This window comes from Gouania willdenowi, chromosome 21, assembly GCF_900634775.1.
Source record: "Gouania willdenowi chromosome 21, fGouWil2.1, whole genome shotgun sequence".
Classification (NCBI taxonomy): Eukaryota; Metazoa; Chordata; class Actinopteri; order Blenniiformes; family Gobiesocidae; genus Gouania; species Gouania willdenowi.
In genome coordinates this window covers 957484-976402 of record NC_041064.1, presented here as the reverse complement: position 1 = coordinate 976402, position 18919 = coordinate 957484, and the positions used below count along the sequence as shown (strand labels likewise).

At 43.4% G+C, this 18919-nt stretch overlaps 1 pseudogene; it reads left to right on the top strand.

Annotated features, from left to right (window-relative positions):
- The first annotated feature begins 1013 nt into the window (after positions 1-1013).
- LOC114455050 (aryl hydrocarbon receptor-like) lies at positions 1014-14825 on the top strand (annotated as a pseudogene).
- Positions 14826-18919: the final 4094 nt, after the last annotated feature.

Genomic DNA, 18919 nt, shown 5'->3' with positions numbered 1-18919 from the left:
AAAAAAAATAAAGCAACCCTTGGGTCAGGACCAGACACTAGGGGAGGGTCCTCAGACGTCTTAAATAAACTCAGATTATTTTTTTGATCAATTTGGGCCCATTTTTGCTTATTTTTACGCTTTTTCAACAACTTCACCAAACTCACCATATTTAAAATTTTCAACCTATTTTCATCACTTTTTCTTGCCATATTTTTGCTCCTTTTAATGTATTTTTGCTACATTACTCATTTCTGACACTTCTATATCACATTTTAATGACTTTTCTACACATTTTTCCACTTTCCAGACATGTTGATCACTTATAAACCATTTCTACCACTTTTACACCTAATGTCACATATGTTGACTATTATTGTCACTTTTTACCTCTTGATTTTTACCTATTGAACTACATTCACTATTTGTCATGTCCGTTATTTGCCAGTTTAAACTAAGTATTGCAATATTAACACTTTGAACCCTTTTCACCCCTTTTTCTGACTGTTTTTATCCACTCTAATTTACAACTTTTAACCACTTTCTGTGGTTTTTAAAATCCCATTTCATCACCTTTTCACCATTTTTGGTCACTTTGAACCGATGTAACCCTTTTATCCCATACAGTTTGGGTCCCCAGTCACTGCAACCTTTATTTTAGGGGTAGTGGACTGAGGTTGAGAACCACTAGCTAAAGGTTTTATTCACACTCCGTCAGTTTCATATTCCCTCACGTTTAGTCTTGTTTATTGTTTGGTTTTGTGCATTTGTTATTTTGTGTCTCGTTGTTGTTTGGTCTGTAACCTTTACTGTACAAGGAACCATTGAACCTCATCTCACCTGGATTAAAGTCCTCCTGGAGCCATAAATACCTTCTCTATGGAGACAATACAGTGTATTACATTATATACAGTTATAATTATATAGAATGATGTTTGATTTCATTTGATTTATTTTGATCATGTAAATGGAAACTTAAAACAGTTTAAAATAAAATAATATTACTAATACTATTACTATTATTTCACCATACGATGAAAGAGAAGCTGAGAACAAAGAAAGAGTGTCGGGTAAAAAACTCATGGATCAAAAAAGAAATCATGAGAGAAACTAGTTCCAGATTAAAATCAGATCTAGAACTGGTCATACACACATTTATATCATCACACATTAATATGTTTTAATAAGTCGACCCTAAACAGACTCCAGATCGTACAGACGCTGCTGTCAGACTTTTAACTGGTTGCTTCTAGAACATCCCACATTACCACCATTCTAGCTACTCTGCACTGGTTCTAGTGAAGTTTAGAATAAACTATAAATATTAGTTATTACATTACATGAGCGTTACATGGTCAGGACCCCCTCAATAATCTCAGACTTGTTGTACCCCTACACTTCAGGGTGAAGTCTTCAGTCTTCAGACCAGGGTCTCCTAAAGACCCTAGAACTAAATGTAAAACCAGAGGAGACCTGGTGTTCCAGACTCCAGTCTCTCAAGGAGATCAACTGTGTGGTTACTTTAAAAACTGTTGAAGACTTTACAGAAAAGCTTTTAGTTACTGGATTTGAAATGTTTTTATCCATGTTTTGTTATTCTATGATGATGTTACACTTTTTACCACAACTCTGTTCAGCACTTTGTGATTTTATCTGCAAAAAAACGCTTTATAAAAAAATGACTTACTTACTAGGTTTGTTTAGAAACAGGACTATAAAACCATGACTCAGCATCACTGCTGCCTAACTCTGCTAATGTTCACTACTCACAATTTTTCATATATATATTTTTTATGTTTTCCACAACCCACAACTAGAGTGGTGTGAATACATGTTTTTTTACCTTATTGTTCTCTTCACAGAGTTCCTCATTGATTCATTTTACAGTATGTGTTTCAAATCAAAAGATTTCTCTGGAGGAAGACCCCCCAAACCCCCCCACCATGGATTCATTTTAACACCTTTTTCATACCTTTAGTGTTTGCATGTCTGATAAATGTATGAATCAATAATTAGGATAATAATAAATGAAATCTCTTCATTTCGTTGGGTTAAGAGTGTTGGTGGTATACCAGGGGTCTCAAACTCATTTTAGTCAGGAACTAAATACGAGCAGTTTGATCTTTAGTGGGCCACAGATTTTATGCTATAAAATGAGTCATTTCTACGTTATTATTCCTTAGTTTACACTTCTACGTATACATGAAGTACTAAATATGTACGAAACCGACAATATCCAATCAATTTGTTAATGATACGGCGACCACCAAGATCTACACTTTACATTTACAAGATTTTGTGAACAATTTCTATTTAATTAAAGGAAATATTATGTATTAATTTCAGGAAAATTTAAGGATTTTGTAAGAATTTTGAGTTTTTTTCAACAGTCTGACATTAAAAATGACTGAAATCATGTGATATAAGCGCTGGGAAAAAAGTGAGAACCTGTAAATATTTCTGAGTTTCATTTACACAATGATTCATGTTTTTTCTGTCATCTTTATTTTCTCATGCGGCCAAATTAGATGCTCTAAAGGGCCGTATTGGGCCCTGGGCCATGAGTTTGACAGCTGCTCTGTGTGATGTGAGGTTCAAACACTGACTCCTCTCCTTCAGGGCAAAGCCCCTCCCACTGATGGCGCTAAGTCCAACCCGTCCAAGCGTCACCGAGACCGTCTGAACGGCGAGCTGGAGCGCCTGGCCGGCCTCCTGCCCTTCCCCAGGACGTCACGTCCAGCCTGGACAAGCTTGTCAATCCTCCGCCTCAGCGTCAGCTTCCTTAGAGCCAAGACTTCTTCTCAGGTTGGTGGCTCCGCCCACTCACATGGTCACATGGTCACATGGTCAAAGACTAGTCCCTGAGAACTAGATCTACATGACTGAGCAGGATTAGAACTGCTTAGTCATTCTCAGTCCCTCCATCAACCAACCTGTGACATCACTTCCTGTGCTCCATCCTTCACTTTAAGAGTCTCGGGTCGATGTAACAGGCCTGTTCTCCTCTAAGGCTAGGATTCTAAATCTTAGGGTCAGGACCCCATTTTGGGTAACAAGACACTGGGAGGAGGTCCCCAGATTGCCTTCAAGAAACTAAGAATATTTTCTAAACAATTTGAGCCATTTTTGCTTATTTTTTGTCCTTTTTCTACAACTTTACCAACTTTTCATCACTTTTTCTTTCCATATTTTTTCTTTTTTTAATGTATTTTTGCTACATTTCTCCCATTTCTGACACTTCTACATCACATTTTAATGACTTTTCTACACATTTTTCCACTTTCCAGACATGTTATAAACCTTTTCTACCACTTTTACACCCTAATGTCACATTATGTTGATTCATTATTGTCACTTTTACCTCTTTTCATCAGATTTCATCATTATTTTTGATAAGTTAACCACATGTCATGTCCATTGTTTGTCAGTTTAAACTAATTGTTCCAATAATGACACTTTGAACCACCTTTTCTGTCTGTTTTTATCCACTCTAATTTACAACTTTTAACTAATTTCTGTGGTTTTAAAAAATCCCATTTCACCTCCTTTTCCATCATTTTTGGTCACTTTGAACCATTTTATTAGTGATTAAAACCATGATTTCCATCTTTAAGATGACTATAATAATAATAATAAACGTTCCTGGATAACAGTGGATATTATTCAGATGAATAAATAAATGTGGTTTATCACAGATTCATAGAACAATGGACCATCATTTTACTTGACTTTATGGATGGACCCCAAAAATCTCTCCTTTATTCCCCCTTATAGATGGTCCTGTCTCCACATGACTGTTCTTCAATGTTCATGTCTGTGTTCAACCACCTTCAGCTACAGTGGGGGTCCCTGCTCTCTGGGACCTTTATTTTTGGAGGGTCCCTGCTCTATGGGACCTTTATTTTGGAGGGTCCCTGCTCTATGGACCTTTATTTTGGAGGGTCCCTGCTCTATGGGACCTTTATTTTGGAGGGTCCCTGCTCTATGGGACCTATATTTTGAAAAGGTTGAGAACCACTGATCTAAGGAATGCAGGTCACCTAAGCCCCGCCCCTTCACCATGTGACCATGGGAGACAGACGGTCTGTGCAGCGGCTCCGCCTCCTGGCTGACGCCCTGTGTGGAGTTTGCATGTTCTCTCGCTCCTTGGTGTTTGGATATGATTGGTCCAGTGTTGTGGAGCAGATAGTATGATGTCACAGTCGATGACCTCATTAGGACGGGAAACAAAAGGGAGGACACCCTGAGAGGTCAAAGGTCACTACAGGTCACAGACGCCATTATGAGAGGGGTCAAAGGTCATGGCTGCTCTCTTTCTCATGACATCAGTGGTTCAGCAGCAACACACGGTCACTGACCTTCAAAATAAGAGATCATATATCCATGCTCACTCAAACCACTAACTGCTGTGATGTTTGTCCCACAAAACCACGTTTGATCCACTGAAATAAAGTGTGTGTGTGTGTGTGTGTGTGTGTGTGTGTAGTGCCCTGAACTACGGGGACAGAGAGCAGACTCAAAGATCCCTGAGGGAGAGCTCCTCCTACAGGTCAGTAGTGACTTTGACCATTAACGTGTGTGCTAGCTTGTGTGCTAACGTGTGTGCTAATGTGTATGCTAGCGTTTCTGCTAACATGTGTACTAACCTGTGTGCTAGCATGTGTGCTAGTGTGTGTGCTAACATGTGTGCTAACATGTGTGCCAGCGTATGTACTAATGTTTGTGCTAACATGTGTGCTAGCATGTATGCTAGCGTGTGTGCTAATGTATGTGCTAGCGTGTCTGCTAACGTGTGTGCTAGCGTGTCTGCTAACATGTGTGCTAAGATGTGTTGCTAGCATATATGTTAGCATGTATGCTAGCGTGTGTACTAACAGTGTGTTAATGTGTGTGCTAACGTGTGTGCTAGCTTGCATGCGAGCGCGTGTGCTAGTTTGTGTGCTAAAGTGTGTGCTAACGTGTGTGCTAGCTTGTGTGCGAGCATGTGTGCTAGCATGTGTTCTACAGTGTGTGCTAATATGTGTGCTGATGTGTGTGCTAACATGAGTGCTAGTGTGTGTGTTAGCATTTGTGCTTGCATGTGTGCTAGCGTGTGTGCTAATGTGTGTGCTGCCATGTGCGCTAGTATGTGCTAACCTGTGTGCTCGCATGTATGCTAACGTGTGTGCTCTCCAGGCTCTGAACGGCTTTGTCATCTGCTAACGGCTAATGGCACCATTTTCTACTCGTCACATTCATCCAGGACTACCTGGGCTTCAACCAGGTACCACAGTTAGCTTTAGCATTAGCTGCAATTTGGTTCTCTTCAGTTAACTGTGTTTGATAGCATTAGCATTAACTCATTCAAAGGAATTAATGATCTGATACGTTCTGGTGGAAAAATTTATTTTTTTAATATGACTTTGTCCTGTTTTAACGTTGATTTCTACCTTCAGAATGATGTCATCACCTCCATACCAGCAGCTCTCCCTGCACTGTGTCCTCCTAATGCTATAACCTAATCAATATTTCATATCATTGATCTGGGGACATGTCTCATGTTGTAGGTGTTTATCACAGATGTTGATGATGACAGAGGCTCCCACTTAAAACACTGTGGCCCAAGGCAGTGCTACCTTTACCTCAAGCTCTCCTTGTCTGCAACAGAAGATCATCATGTAAAAAACATTCAAATATCAAGTCATTTTCATGAATCAATTGTCTATAGAAATACACTATTACATACAATAATAATCATAAGAACAGTTCAAATGAACATTAGATTATGTATTTATGATGATATAACCTACAAGTGTAATTCAGCTACTAACAGTGATCATAACACTGGTTGTAGCTGAATAAGAGTTTTAATTAATTTAAGTTAATGTCTAACATAGACATACACATGTAGGAGTGGGTGATATGGAAAAAAATCATATCCTAATTTATTCTTTGTAAAATCACAATTACATCATGATTTTTTTCATTCAAATCATTTAGACTATTTAAAGTTATTCACCAATATAAAACAAACCAATTCACTTACTTCAAATTATCGTCCTAAATGGAAAAAAGGAATAAAAGATCATTTAAAACATTTTCAAATATTTTTTTAAAAATTGTATGTAAATTTATCAAACTAGTTCTAAGTATAATTAACATCAAACTAAAGGTCTGACATGTTCTTATAGTCACACAGTCTTTTTACATTGTTTAACTAAAGTAGTGTAGCATTAGCATTAGCATCACATGCTACATAACAAAGCATCATATCAGTCTAGTGATTTCTATTAGTTATTGAGGTAACACACTCATATTAATAAAATCATACTTTAATCAGTGTTTGAACGCCTCATTTCACACAGTTTAGACAATCATATTGTTTACAAGATAAAACGTTACTGCTTTGGTTACATTAGGCCTGGGTGATATGGACCAATATTCATATCTATATATTTTTACTCTAAATGACAATAGGTGATATAAACCATTTATTTTTTCAATAGTTTTACAATAAAAACAATAATAGGTCAAAGTCAGTGGAGCCACAAAGACCCTTTTATTAATCACTAGCAGCACAATAACTACATTTGGACTTTCCTTCATTAAGGCTGAAATGTGATTAAATGATGTAGTGATGATTTTTTTCAGGGCAGCTCTGAGTTGTTGAAAGTAGTTTTTAAAGTAAATCACATTCAGGACACTGTCTCTTTAAGAATGTGTAAACAGCCCCGTTAGCTGCAGCAGCAGCAGAGTTAGTTAGAGAAACACATGCAGTGTTTCCTCAAACATCTCTCAGTGTTTAACAGACAGACAGACATCTGCACTGAGCCTCTGACAGACAGTCACTGACACAACTGACTGTGTGTGTCTGTGTACTGGGGGGAGGGGTTAGTTTTTTAGACAAGTAAACTAACACTATAACACACACACAAATATAAACAGTGAACATAATTAGGTAGTTACATACCATCTCAGAAGGCGTCTGTTCTCTAGAAACACTTTCTTTCTGAAAACATGATGACTAGTCAGTGCGTGTTGTGTGAGGTGTCTGAGACTGCTCGTCAAGACCCGCCTTACGTTGCTTCTGATTGGTTTATTATTGTGTGATGCCTGCTGTGGTTGGTTAGATTTAGGCACAAGGAGACATGGATTGGTCTGGGATTGGTTTTCTCAGTCAGTCAATCAGAGTTACTGGAGCTACGGCAAGTCATGAGGATCAAAGTTCATTATCATGAAATAAATAGAGTATTAAATGGAGAAACATCAGCGTGAGAAATATCAAGTGTAGCGTGTGATGAGAGAATGCGTCAAATTGCGTGACTGTCACACTCAAAGTGTGAGGCTTGGCAGCTCTGCTCTTGTTTATTCCTATGGTGACTATGTTAGCATTAGCATGCTATCTTAAGCTGTTCATTCTCCTGTTTTTTTTCTGTGATGACTATGTTAGCATTAGCATGCTATCAGAAGCTGTTCATTCTCCTGATCATTACTGTGGGGGTTATGTTAGCATTAGCGTACTATCTGTAGCTCTTCATTCTGCTGTTTATTCCTCTGGTGGCTTTGTTTGCGTTAGCATGCTATGTGACGTATGAATGCTAACTGTGCTACAGACGGATGTGCTCCATCAGAGCATCTATGAGCTGGTTCACACTGAGGACCAGCAGGAGCTCAGCAGGAACCTTCACTGGGCCCTGAATCCTCCTCAGACCACCTCACGCCCTCCGGACTCCCCACATGGTGAGGCTTCACACCGCTGACCTCTGACCTCTGACACAGGCCAGCACCCAAACCAGGTTCTGAGAGGAAGAAGATCCAGTTCAATCAGTCTAAACCAGTCTGAAGTCTAGAGCAGTGGTTCCCAAACGGTGTGCCGCGGAACACTAGTGTCCCGTGAGAGAAGTCCATGTGTGCCGTGGGATTTTGTGACAACCATACTGTTGCGGCGATCTGCCTGAATCCTCCAAGAGTGGGGTCAGCGGTGACACCTTGCGCCGGTCAAGCATTAACCAAGCTTTAATGCTCGGTGCATGTGCTGCTCCAAGTGCATGCCGTGTCATGGTCTGAGTTTACCTTGTGCTGAGATCGATTATGATCATGCGCAGTACCGGAAAATGAATTTATGCTACATACGCTTAGCTTTTTTCTACTTCCGCTGCGCTGAGATTAAAAATTTCAAAGCTAAGGTTCAAAGCTAATGTTATTTGACGAGTGCTGAATGACTCCTTTTCTTGGGGAAACTGCTCAATATACGAGGCAGGAGAAATATGTTTTATAATATATTCTATGCAGTTTTTTTATTATTACATGTATTGAGTTTGTATTAAAAACATTTGTTTAATAATTTATTCAATGCACTTTTTTTTTAACTTGTATTCTGTTTGGATAAAAAGAAAACACATGTTGGAAAAAACAGGATTATAATACAATACATATAATACATATACTATATAATACATTACAGTAAATAACAGTTAACCTAATGTAACTTTATTTTTTTTAATCAGTATAATCCAGCACATGTACATCTCAATACGTAGCAGTCACGTACTGAGATTTTAAGAGAATCTCAGCACGGAGGGAAACTCAGACTGTGACACCAGTGCGCGACTCACCTCAACAGGTGAGCCAATCACATGATGAGAAAGTCACTCTATAAACGACCTCTGGCTGAGAACATCTGAAACGTTCACTAACAATACGTACGAGAACAGGAGTGAAACCAAAGAGCTACTGTTAAAATATCATTTTATAATTCATTTACTGAGTTAATGAAGTTGTTTATATGAGAAGAGGAAATAGTTTAACATTAGCATAAAACCTTGTTTATGTATTTAAGGGATAAAATAAGTTAGTATTTAAAATATAGAACATTTCTCTTTAATAAAATTCAGAGTGAAAATAATTTGTGTATGAAAATAATATAATATAAAAATATTTCTGTTGAGAAATTGTTGAATTAAAATAGAAATATTAATATATAATTGATATAAACATAAGGAAAAATGTTTCAGGTTCTAAAAGTAGACATAGTTTTATGTTTGGTTAATGCCTCATTTTACACATTATCACCTGCATTGATTTAATAAATAAAAGTTTAAAGTATACTTTTACTAAATTAAATGTACTGACCTGAAATTGTGTTTATTTGTACCTTATTTGATGAAAAATGATGAACTTATTAGCATTGTGTTTTATGATCAAAGGTTTTTAATTTGGTTTAAGTTCTTTTTTTTTATCACGTGTGGGAATCCATGACGTTATAAACACACTGACACGTACATTATTAATGTAAAATACAACTACACAAACATATTTTCATTTATTACGTCGTATGCACTCATTTCATAATACAGAGACAAACTCTGTCCCTAAAAATTATTCTTTAAAAAAAAAAAAAAAATTCTTTAGAAGAGAACGCAAAATGTTGCTGTTCCCACGGTTACGCAGGCGGGAATTCTAAGATTGTGACAAATACTGTAGGACAACATTAAAACAAAACAGTGAGAGGGAAAATGGAGAGCTGTTTTGTACGGTCGCCCGTGATATTGTACATGATATGAGTAATAACACGTGTTATAAAGGATATTTAACACAATAGGTGTGTCTTCAGATTTTGACTTGTCCTTTGGTCTACCATGGGCACTAAAAGTTTGAGAACCACTGGTTTAGTGTAACAGACTCAACAAGGCCAACCTCATCTAAACCTTCCTCAACTCAAACTCCTGAAACATCAAGACAACCATTAATTACATTACACACACACACACACACACACACATGAGCATCTTAACATTTCACCTCTTGTAAACAACATCAAGATCACATGGTCGTGATGTGACCTCAGGCTTAGAGTGCGTGTATGTCCCTCTGCTGGTTGGTTGTTAAACTAATGATCTCACTGTTTGATTTGCGTTGTTTTGAATTGATGCAGCCTGCTGGTAAACCTGCTGGTAAACCTGCTGGTAAACCTGCTGGTAAACCTGCTGGTAAACCTGCTGGTAAACCTGCTGGTAGACCTGCTGGTAAACCTGCTGGTAAACCTGCTGGTAAACCTGCTGGTAGATCTGCTGGTAGATCTGCTGGTAAACCTGCTGGTAAACCTGCTGGTAGATCTGCTGGTAGATCTGCTGGTAAACCTGCTGGTAAACCTGCTGGTAGATCTGCTGGTAGACCAGGTTGTAGAACTGGTGGTAGACCTAATTCTTAACCTGGTGGTAGACCAGGTGGGTCAATGCTGGTCCCAGCCTGAGACCTTCTTTCTCACTACAGACACTGTGGCCGACAGTAGCTCATCTCTGATGACCTTTGACCCTGAGCAGCTTCCCCCAGAGAACTCTTCCTTCCTGGAGAGAAGCTTCATGTGCCGCTTCCGCTGCCTCCTGGATAACTCCTCTGGATTTCTGGTTAGTCCTCTGCTCTACTGGTTATTCTTTCACTGGTTAGTCCTTAGGCAGAAAGATTAATCGCATTATTATTGTTTTCAGCTAAAAAACTGCACACAAACACATGGCTATTGAAGCAGTTATTGTGATTTTGAGTCAGAAAAGTGTGTGTGCCACTGCAGAAGCAGATCAGTTGTGTGTGTGTGTGTGTGTGCGTGCCGTGCGGGTTCTCCATGGCTTAGCCTTTAGCCTAGCTGCTATTCCTCCGTGGCAGCCACGCTTCTGCCGTCTGTCGCGCCACCTCCGTCTTCTCCAGTGGCGGCGAATGCTGGCATGAAAATCCGCTGCTGTGTGGGCCGCTGGGTCTTCTCGGTTTCCACTCACATCAGCCGCTACCGTGCCTCAGCCCCCGGCAACGTTTAGTTGGAGTAGTGACTTGTGATCATGTATTATCTTACAGCTAAAATGTTGTGAATTAATATGTTAAAACAGGGAAATATCAACATAGTTAGCCGTGTTGTCACGAGCCAATGCAGCAACAGCATCAGAGGAACAGCTCAATAATTCTCCTTTAGCACTATTTTTCATTGTTAAGTTGTTTGATATGCTTGATTTTAATATTTGTATTGTTTAGATAGTTGGTTTAGTGTTTTATTAATATAAAAAAGTTACTTATACAGTATTTTTTTTACTGTTCTGTTTCTACATTAATAGTGTTTTATTTAAAACTATTTATTTTACATTTTTCATTTATTTTGTGTGCCATATTGTTAAAAATGTTCAAAAATAAACAGATTGATGTTCATTATTGGTTAGTCTGTCACTGGTTAGTCCTTCATTGGTTAGTCTGTCACTGGTTAGTCCTCTGCTCTACTGGTTAGTCCTCTGCTCTACTGGTTAGTCCTTCACTGGTTAGTCTGTCACTGGTTAGTCCTCCACTGATTAGTCGTCCACTGGTTAGTCATCCACTGGTTAGTTGTCCACTTGTTAATCGTTCACTGGTTAGTTCTTCACTAGTTAGTCCTTCATTAGTCAAAAACATGAAAACAAACAAATCAAAGGCCATCACTTCCTAGACGTATAAAGTATAGATATGTTCCTGTTTTTGTTATAGACATTTGATGTTTGTTGTAATTATAAAATAATAACAGCTGCGAAACACACGCAGGCGTTCATACTCTTTAACGTCAGATGCTAACTTTCCCCCTCTGCTTGACTTGCAGGCTCTGAACATCCATGGGCGTCTGAAGTTCCTTCACGGTCAGAACCATCATCAGGACAACGGAGGAAAGGTACCATCACAGCTCGCCCTGTTTGCTATAGCCACGCCGCTCCAACCCCCCTCCATCTTGGAGATCAGAACCAAGAACATGATCTTCAGGACCAAACACAAGCTGGACTTCACTCCGCTCGCCTGTGATGCAAAGTAACGACTCGTTGTTTAGCGGTTGGCTAGTCTGGTTAGTAGCTAAAAGCTGCTGACTGACCACTCTGTGTCCCACAGGGGGAAGATCGTCCTGGGATACACCGAGGCCGAGCTCAGGGTCCGGGGATCAGGATATCAGTTCATCCACGCAGCGGACATGTTGTACTGTGCGGAGAACCATGTCCGCAGTGAGTCCTCAGCACCTCCTCTACCTCCTGATCCACTAGGACCTAAAGCCTGATCTAAGCATACTGGACATTGCCAGGGACAAGTTACCTTCATAACCAGGGACTAGTTGCTACTAGTTATGGTGACTAACAAGCTAAAGCTATTGGTTTTACTAGTTATGAAGTGCTAACCTCTGCAGTCTATCAGTTTAGGGCAGAGAACCTGAGAGAGTGGAGACTAATCCTGAATCTTACACATTACTAGACTAAGCACTGGTACTGGTACTGGTCCAAGACTTGGTCCTGGTCCTAGTCATCATTTTTGGTCCAGTCTTTCTCATGGGTCCTGTGCTCTGGTTTTCAGTGATGAAGACGGGGGAAAGCGGTCTGACGGTGTTCAGGCTCCTCACTAAGGAGAACCGCTGGAAGTGGGTCCAGGCCAACGCTCGACTGGTCTACAAGAACGGGAAACCGGACTACATCATTGCGACGCAGAGGCCGCTCCTGTATGACATCAGACTCACATTAGACCGGTCCAGGTCTGGATCTCAGGTGCTAACCATTTTTCTGCTCCTTAGAGATGAAGAAGGAGGTGAACACCTGCGTAAGCGCTCCATGCACCTCCCCTTCACATACGCCACGGGCGAGGCGCTGCTCTACCAGTCCAACCACCCCATCGCCGTCTTCAGCGACAGAGGCCACGAGAAGAATGACAGCAGGTCCAAGAAGAGCCTATCTGAAAGGCTGGAGAGAGCCGGCCTGGACCCGGGCTCCCTGCTGGGCGCGCTCATGAGTCAGGATGAGTCCGTGTACGTCTCTCAACCGGCTATGGAACCTAAGGTGTCTCTGCACAGTGGCTTCTTTGGAGAACAGATGCAGTTCCCCAACCCTGTGGAAGCAGATTCACGCAGGAGCTGGGCGGAGCCAGCTGACCAGGTCCCTGAGCCCGGCAGCAGCTTCTTCGATCCACTGCTAGCTACCCTGGACTCTCTGTCTCTGGAGGGCCAGGACGTGGGGAGCGTGGAGGACAGTGGTTGTTCCAACGGCGAGCTGTTCAGAGCTCTGGAGGGACTCGGGCTGAGCGCTGAGGACCTGGAGCTGCTGCTCCTGGACGAGCGGATGATCCGAGTGGAAATGGACCCTGAACGTGTGCCGACCCTGGACGACCTTCTGACCAACGACGATCCTGTCATACATTTACGACTCCATCGATGGAGGTGCAGAGGCCCCAGATCCTAGAGGAGCAGCAGTTCCTAGTTCCACTTCCACCTCAACAGCTTCCATACCCAATGGTGTCAACGTGCAGATGTTTGCCCCCTGTAAGCAGACCCCCATCATCCAGCTGTCTCAGCAGATGCAGCAGCACCTCAGCATGCAGACCGGACCAGCCGCATCCGACTGTTGCCAGCAGCAGGACCACAACGGAGATGGTCTGACCCAGTCGGCTCCTAACAGACAGTGGACAGCTCAGGACATCCTCAGCAGCGCAGGGAGCCACCTGGATCACCTGATTACAGAACAGACCACATTCAGCAGTGAGACCTCAGGGCAACAGATGCTCAGTGTCCAGAACCAGCTACCCCAGCAGGGCCGGGCCAAGCAGAACGGACTCAGCAGCGTTGCTGGCTCAGCTCAGCCAGCTGGGACTTTTCAGTGGCAAGACTTTGACTTCATCACGAGTCCTGGTTCTGGTCTGGATAACGGGCCAAAACCTCACACAGACCCGTCTCTTGAGTTCTGTATGGACTACAGCCTGCCCCCCGTGGACAATGTGGACTACACCAGTGGAGACGGGGGTTTGTTTGGGAGGCCCGGACAGCAGCAGGTATCCTCCTACCAGGGGATGAACCAGAAGCTGTCCCAGGACCAGATCCCAGTCCCAATAGCACAGGTTCTCTCCAGCTTTTCACAATGTCCACCCCCCAGCACGTCTCTGGAGCAGATCATCGGGGTGTCCAAGCCCTGCCGGCAGATGGATCTGTGCTGCATGATTAATCAAGATCTCCCCCTCGAGCCCAACCACAGGAAGGTGAGGTCAGACCCAAACATCTCACCAACACCCTGCAGAGAGACTTAACCCAAAAAGTCCACACTTAATTCTCCTGCTACTCTTTTGCAAACCTCCATCTATTCCGGATCAGACTTGCTCACTTTCTCTTTCGTTGCAGACAAACACCTACCCAGGAGGCTGCCCACTGCCCAATGGGAGCGGGGTGGCATTCCCTGTGGTCCAGACATCTGACCCAGAGGCTTTGCCGAGCCTTCCTGACCCACCGGCCACTGGATTCTACCTCTGACTGTCCACGCTGTCCACGGGAGGAGCCTTACATGAAGGAGTTCTGTGGATGACCTTCTCTCTTAGTGACCCCATGTGGGCTCGGCCTGGATCAGGCCGACACACAGTGTAGCAGGGTTACTCCCGTCATGTGACCATCAGAGTACTTTGTTTACAATGATGCAGTAAAGTAACATAAACGCTGCTGTTGGATACGAGCCGAAGAATCCGACACTTGGACGACGGTCCAGGATCTGGTCCCCACAGTTAGTTGTCACTGGTGGTTTCTGCTACCTGAATGTATGGGAGAGGTGGTGGAACCCGACCAATCAGATGCAGTCCTTTACTTTAAACCAGGAGAGTCCAAACGGTAACATCATGAGCACTGGTTGTTCCTACGTTTTGGTTTAGTGACAGGAAGTAAAAGGTCATTCTGACCATCGTCTTTTAACACCTGAACTCGTCAGTAAGACTGTTCAAGAACAGAAACCAGCACAGGACCCTGAGCCTTGTTCTGGGCTCATTAATGTCCCAAAGGGTCCCTGGTATCCCTGAGGAGGGAGGGAAGAGATTATAACATTATAGACGTTGGACAGGTCATGTCTCCTTTGGTCAAAGATCAGTTTTCCAATAAAATCTGTAAGAATAACCTGAGCCATAACAAACCAAAAACAAACAATGAACCAGTTCAAAACTACTATTACTACTCTCGCTTAAAACCAGCTGACCTTAAGCCACCTTAAAACCTGAAATCCAACCAGTCCAATCCTGGGTGATCTGCTGCCCTTGTTGGTGTGTTAGTAAAACAGCACCCCTCAGTAAACACATAGAGAACTGCAGTCCTGTACTCCTGGTTTAAACCCTTACCCAGGTGTCGGGATTCTTGGCTGTGTCCCTGAAGGCAGCACGCAGGGTTTGGTTCACTTTCATTCATCTTTATTTTTTTCTGTTATGCTACAAGAATGTACCGATTCAGCATTTTTTTTTCTTTTCTGTTTTCAGCCGTGAGATTAAAAGTAAAGGACGTGTGGGCGTGTCCCGCACTTCACGTTCTGCGTCGTTCCTTCCTGTATCGCTGGAGGAGCTTCCTCCTCAGGTTCTCTTTTCCATGTTTGGACCTTCTCTATTTATTGCTGAGACGCATCAGGAAGGTAAACGTCTGATGTTTGTGCAGTTACTGATTCTACTGGTGCCTCAGAACCTCAGAGGAACACAGCAGGAGGACGGACTGGGAACATTTGATGAGGATTTTACCATTAGAGAAGGACTCCCTTTGTCCTTCCTCTGACATGCTCGTAGCGCCTTGTCCTATTATTTCATCCCAGTCTCACACACACAGAGGGAAGGGGTTCGTTAGTGGTGTGTGTCGCGCAGGTGCTGATTGGGAGGAGCTATTACCTGAGTTCCTACAGGGGGTGCTGTGAATGTCTCTGAATGCTCAAAGAGATTTCCTGTTCATTCAGAAACACGTGGCCCTGTTTCCTTTGGTGTTTTTCTACATCCCCATGTTTGCTATATTTAATAGACGGTGTGTGTTGTGTGTGTGTGTGTGTGTGTGTGTGTGTGTGTGTCACTGGTTTGCAGCACTCAGTTGAAGGCCTACCTCCTGGTCTCTAACCTGTACATAGACCTGTCATCACTGAACACGGTGCCAAACTACGGTGCCCCTGTGTGTGTGTGTGTGTGTGAGCACCGTCATACATGTTGTCTTTATAACCGTCTCTGAAATAAACAACTACTGCAGTCACAGTCAAACTGACACAGCCTCAAGCTTTATTAAACACACCAGTGACAAGCGGTTACTGTGGAAACATACTGGGTTACCTTATCAATAGACTAGGTTACCATAGCGACTGACTGGGTTACCGTAGAAACGGACCTGGTTACCATAGGAACAAACTGTGACTGGGTTACCGTAGCAACAGACTAAGTTACTATAGAAACTGACTCAAAGAAAGTTTGTGGTGTCCGTCTAACCAAAGGTGTGCTGAAGGAGTCACGAGGGCCTGTTCCCAGAAGCTGGATTAATAAATCCTGGCTGTGCTCAGGCTGATAGGACAGATACAGGATCAGAGATAAGATTTAATTTAATGATGATTTTTGACAATGAATAAAGTAAATAAATCCACAGTGATCACAGGTGAGTCAGTTTGTTAACCTGTTCTACATCTGAACTCATACAGAGATCGTAGGTTACAGAGTGTAACCATCAGAATCAGAATCAGAAATGTTTTATTTGCCATGTACAGTTTTAAGGACAGTACAAGGAATTTGACTTGGTGGTTGGTGCACAAAACAAACAACAAAAGAAATAAAAGAAATAAAAACAAAACAACAAAGAACAACCCAGCAACAATAATAATAATAATAATGATAAATATAAAGGATGAGGGATAAATAAAGGATAGATAGAGAATAAAGGATAAATAGGATAAAAATAAATATATATATACAGTGCAGCAGATATCAAGCTGGTGGAGGTGGTGATTGGGTGGGGGGGGGGGGGGGGGGGGGGGGGGGGGGGGGGGGGGGGGGGGGGGGGGGGGGGGGGGGGGGGGGGTGGGGCAGTGGGTGACTTGGGGTGTGTTCATGTGGATGGTGGCAGAGGGAAAGAAGCTGTTTTTGTGTCTGGAGGTTCTGGTCCTGATGGACCGAAACCTCCTACCAGAAGGGAGAGATTGAAACAGTTTATGACCGGGGTGGGAGGGGTCGGCCACAATCTTTCCTGCACGCCTCAAAATCCTGGAGGCGTACAGGTCCTGGAGGGAGGGCAGATTGCAGCCGATGACCTTCTCTGCAGAGTGGATGATACGCTGCAGTCTGGCCTTGTCCTTGGCCGTAGCTGCAGCGTACCAAATGGTGATGGAGGAGCAGAGGATGGACTGGATGATGGAGCTGTAGAAGTTCTCTGAGTGAAGAGACTATCTCTCACTACATATTTCATATGTATGGGGCTGACCACAGGGTCAGGTGATGTTGTTGATAATTAGCTTTAAGACAATCCACCTGTGAGGTGGCTAATGACAGTATAAGAGCACCTGTGCACCACACTGTCACTGATTAAAAATTTGATGGAGCAGATCCCTGAGCGGCCTCGTGCCTGGAGAGATAGTCTTTTCACTCAGAGGACCATGGTTACACTCTGTAACCTACGTTCTCTATCGTATCGTGACTATCTCTCCACTACATATTTCATATGTATGGGGCTCTGTAAGACACACCACGAGGGGATAGAGCAGCACCCGCCCATAACATGAACTGTGTGTTCAACGAACTATGTACAAAATATACACACCCCCAGGCTAGCAAGCACAGCCGACTGCTGGTCATTGCCGCCTGATGCCAAGGCGCCAGCGCTACCAAGGCTAGCCTTCTTTGCAAGATGCAAAGGCTTGACTGGAGAGGTGAAGTTGCCACTCCGAACAGCCACGTCAGTCTGACGGACAAGGGGAAAGTAAAATCACACTATTGCTAGGCTACACCAAGCACCCAATCGCCAAACAACATGCTTGCAGCCACATTAATCTGGTAGAATAAGCGAATGTAGATGGGCCTGACCAAGTAGCAGTGGTGCAGATCTCGCTCAGAGATGCACCACGCCATAATGCCCAGGAGGCTGCCATGCCCCTGGTAGAGTGCGCTCGCTCCCCAGAGGGACAAAGGACCCCTGTGCCTACATATGCCTGCTGGATAGCCTCCACAATCCAGTGGGAAAAACTGGCTTTTGACAACGATTTACTGATAAGCTCTGGCTTAAAACAGACAACTGATCTGTCCTCCGGTTCGTCCGTGTCCTTGCCGGACATACCAGTGAACGTCTGCACTCCTCATTCTCTCTCTGCCTCGAGTAGAGAGACCGGAGCTCAACCCTCTGACTTGTCCAAGATTCTGAAAGAACCTTAGAGTGAAATGCTGGATTCGGCTGCAGGGCCACCCCTGCACCCTCTGGTAGGAATCTGCAGAGGTCCGCATAAACGGAAAGAGCCTTAAGCTCTCAATCCGCCTGGCGGTGGCCAACGCCATCAATAGGGCAGTCTTAAGGGATAGCCACTTTAAGTCGACTGAATCCAAGGGCTCTAAATCCCAAGAGAGCAGGTCTACAAGAGGGCAGGTCTCCAATGACGGCCCATATGTCTCCTAGCTCTCTTGAGGAATTTAACACGAGGTTGCCCACTTCTTTAGACAATTGGCATCGGCCTATGCAAGCTGCCTTGATAGCCGCCACCATACCCCGTAGGGTGGAGGGCGACTTCCCCCCGTCCAGGAGCTCAGGCGCCAATCTTGCTCGAGGATCCACCTGCCATTCCTTGTACCATGCCATAAAGACTCCATAAAGTTTGCAGACGACACCACCGTCATCGGTCTCATCTGGGACGGGGACGAGTCTGCCTTCAGACGGGAGGTGGAACAGCTGGCTCTTTGGTGCAGTCAGAACCATCTGGAACTGAACCCGTTCAAGACCGTGGAGATGTCAGTGGACTTCAGAAGAAATCCCCCCCCCCACACCATTTTAAATAGGGAATTGGCTACCGTGGACTCCTTCAGGTTCTTGGGATCCACAATCTCACAGGACCTGAAGTGGACCTCCCACATAGACTCAACCAGGAAAAAGGCACAGCAGAGGATGTACTTCCTGCGTCAGCTGAGGAAGTTCAACCTGCCCCAGGAGCTGCTGATCATGTTCTACACCTCCATCATTCAATCTGTT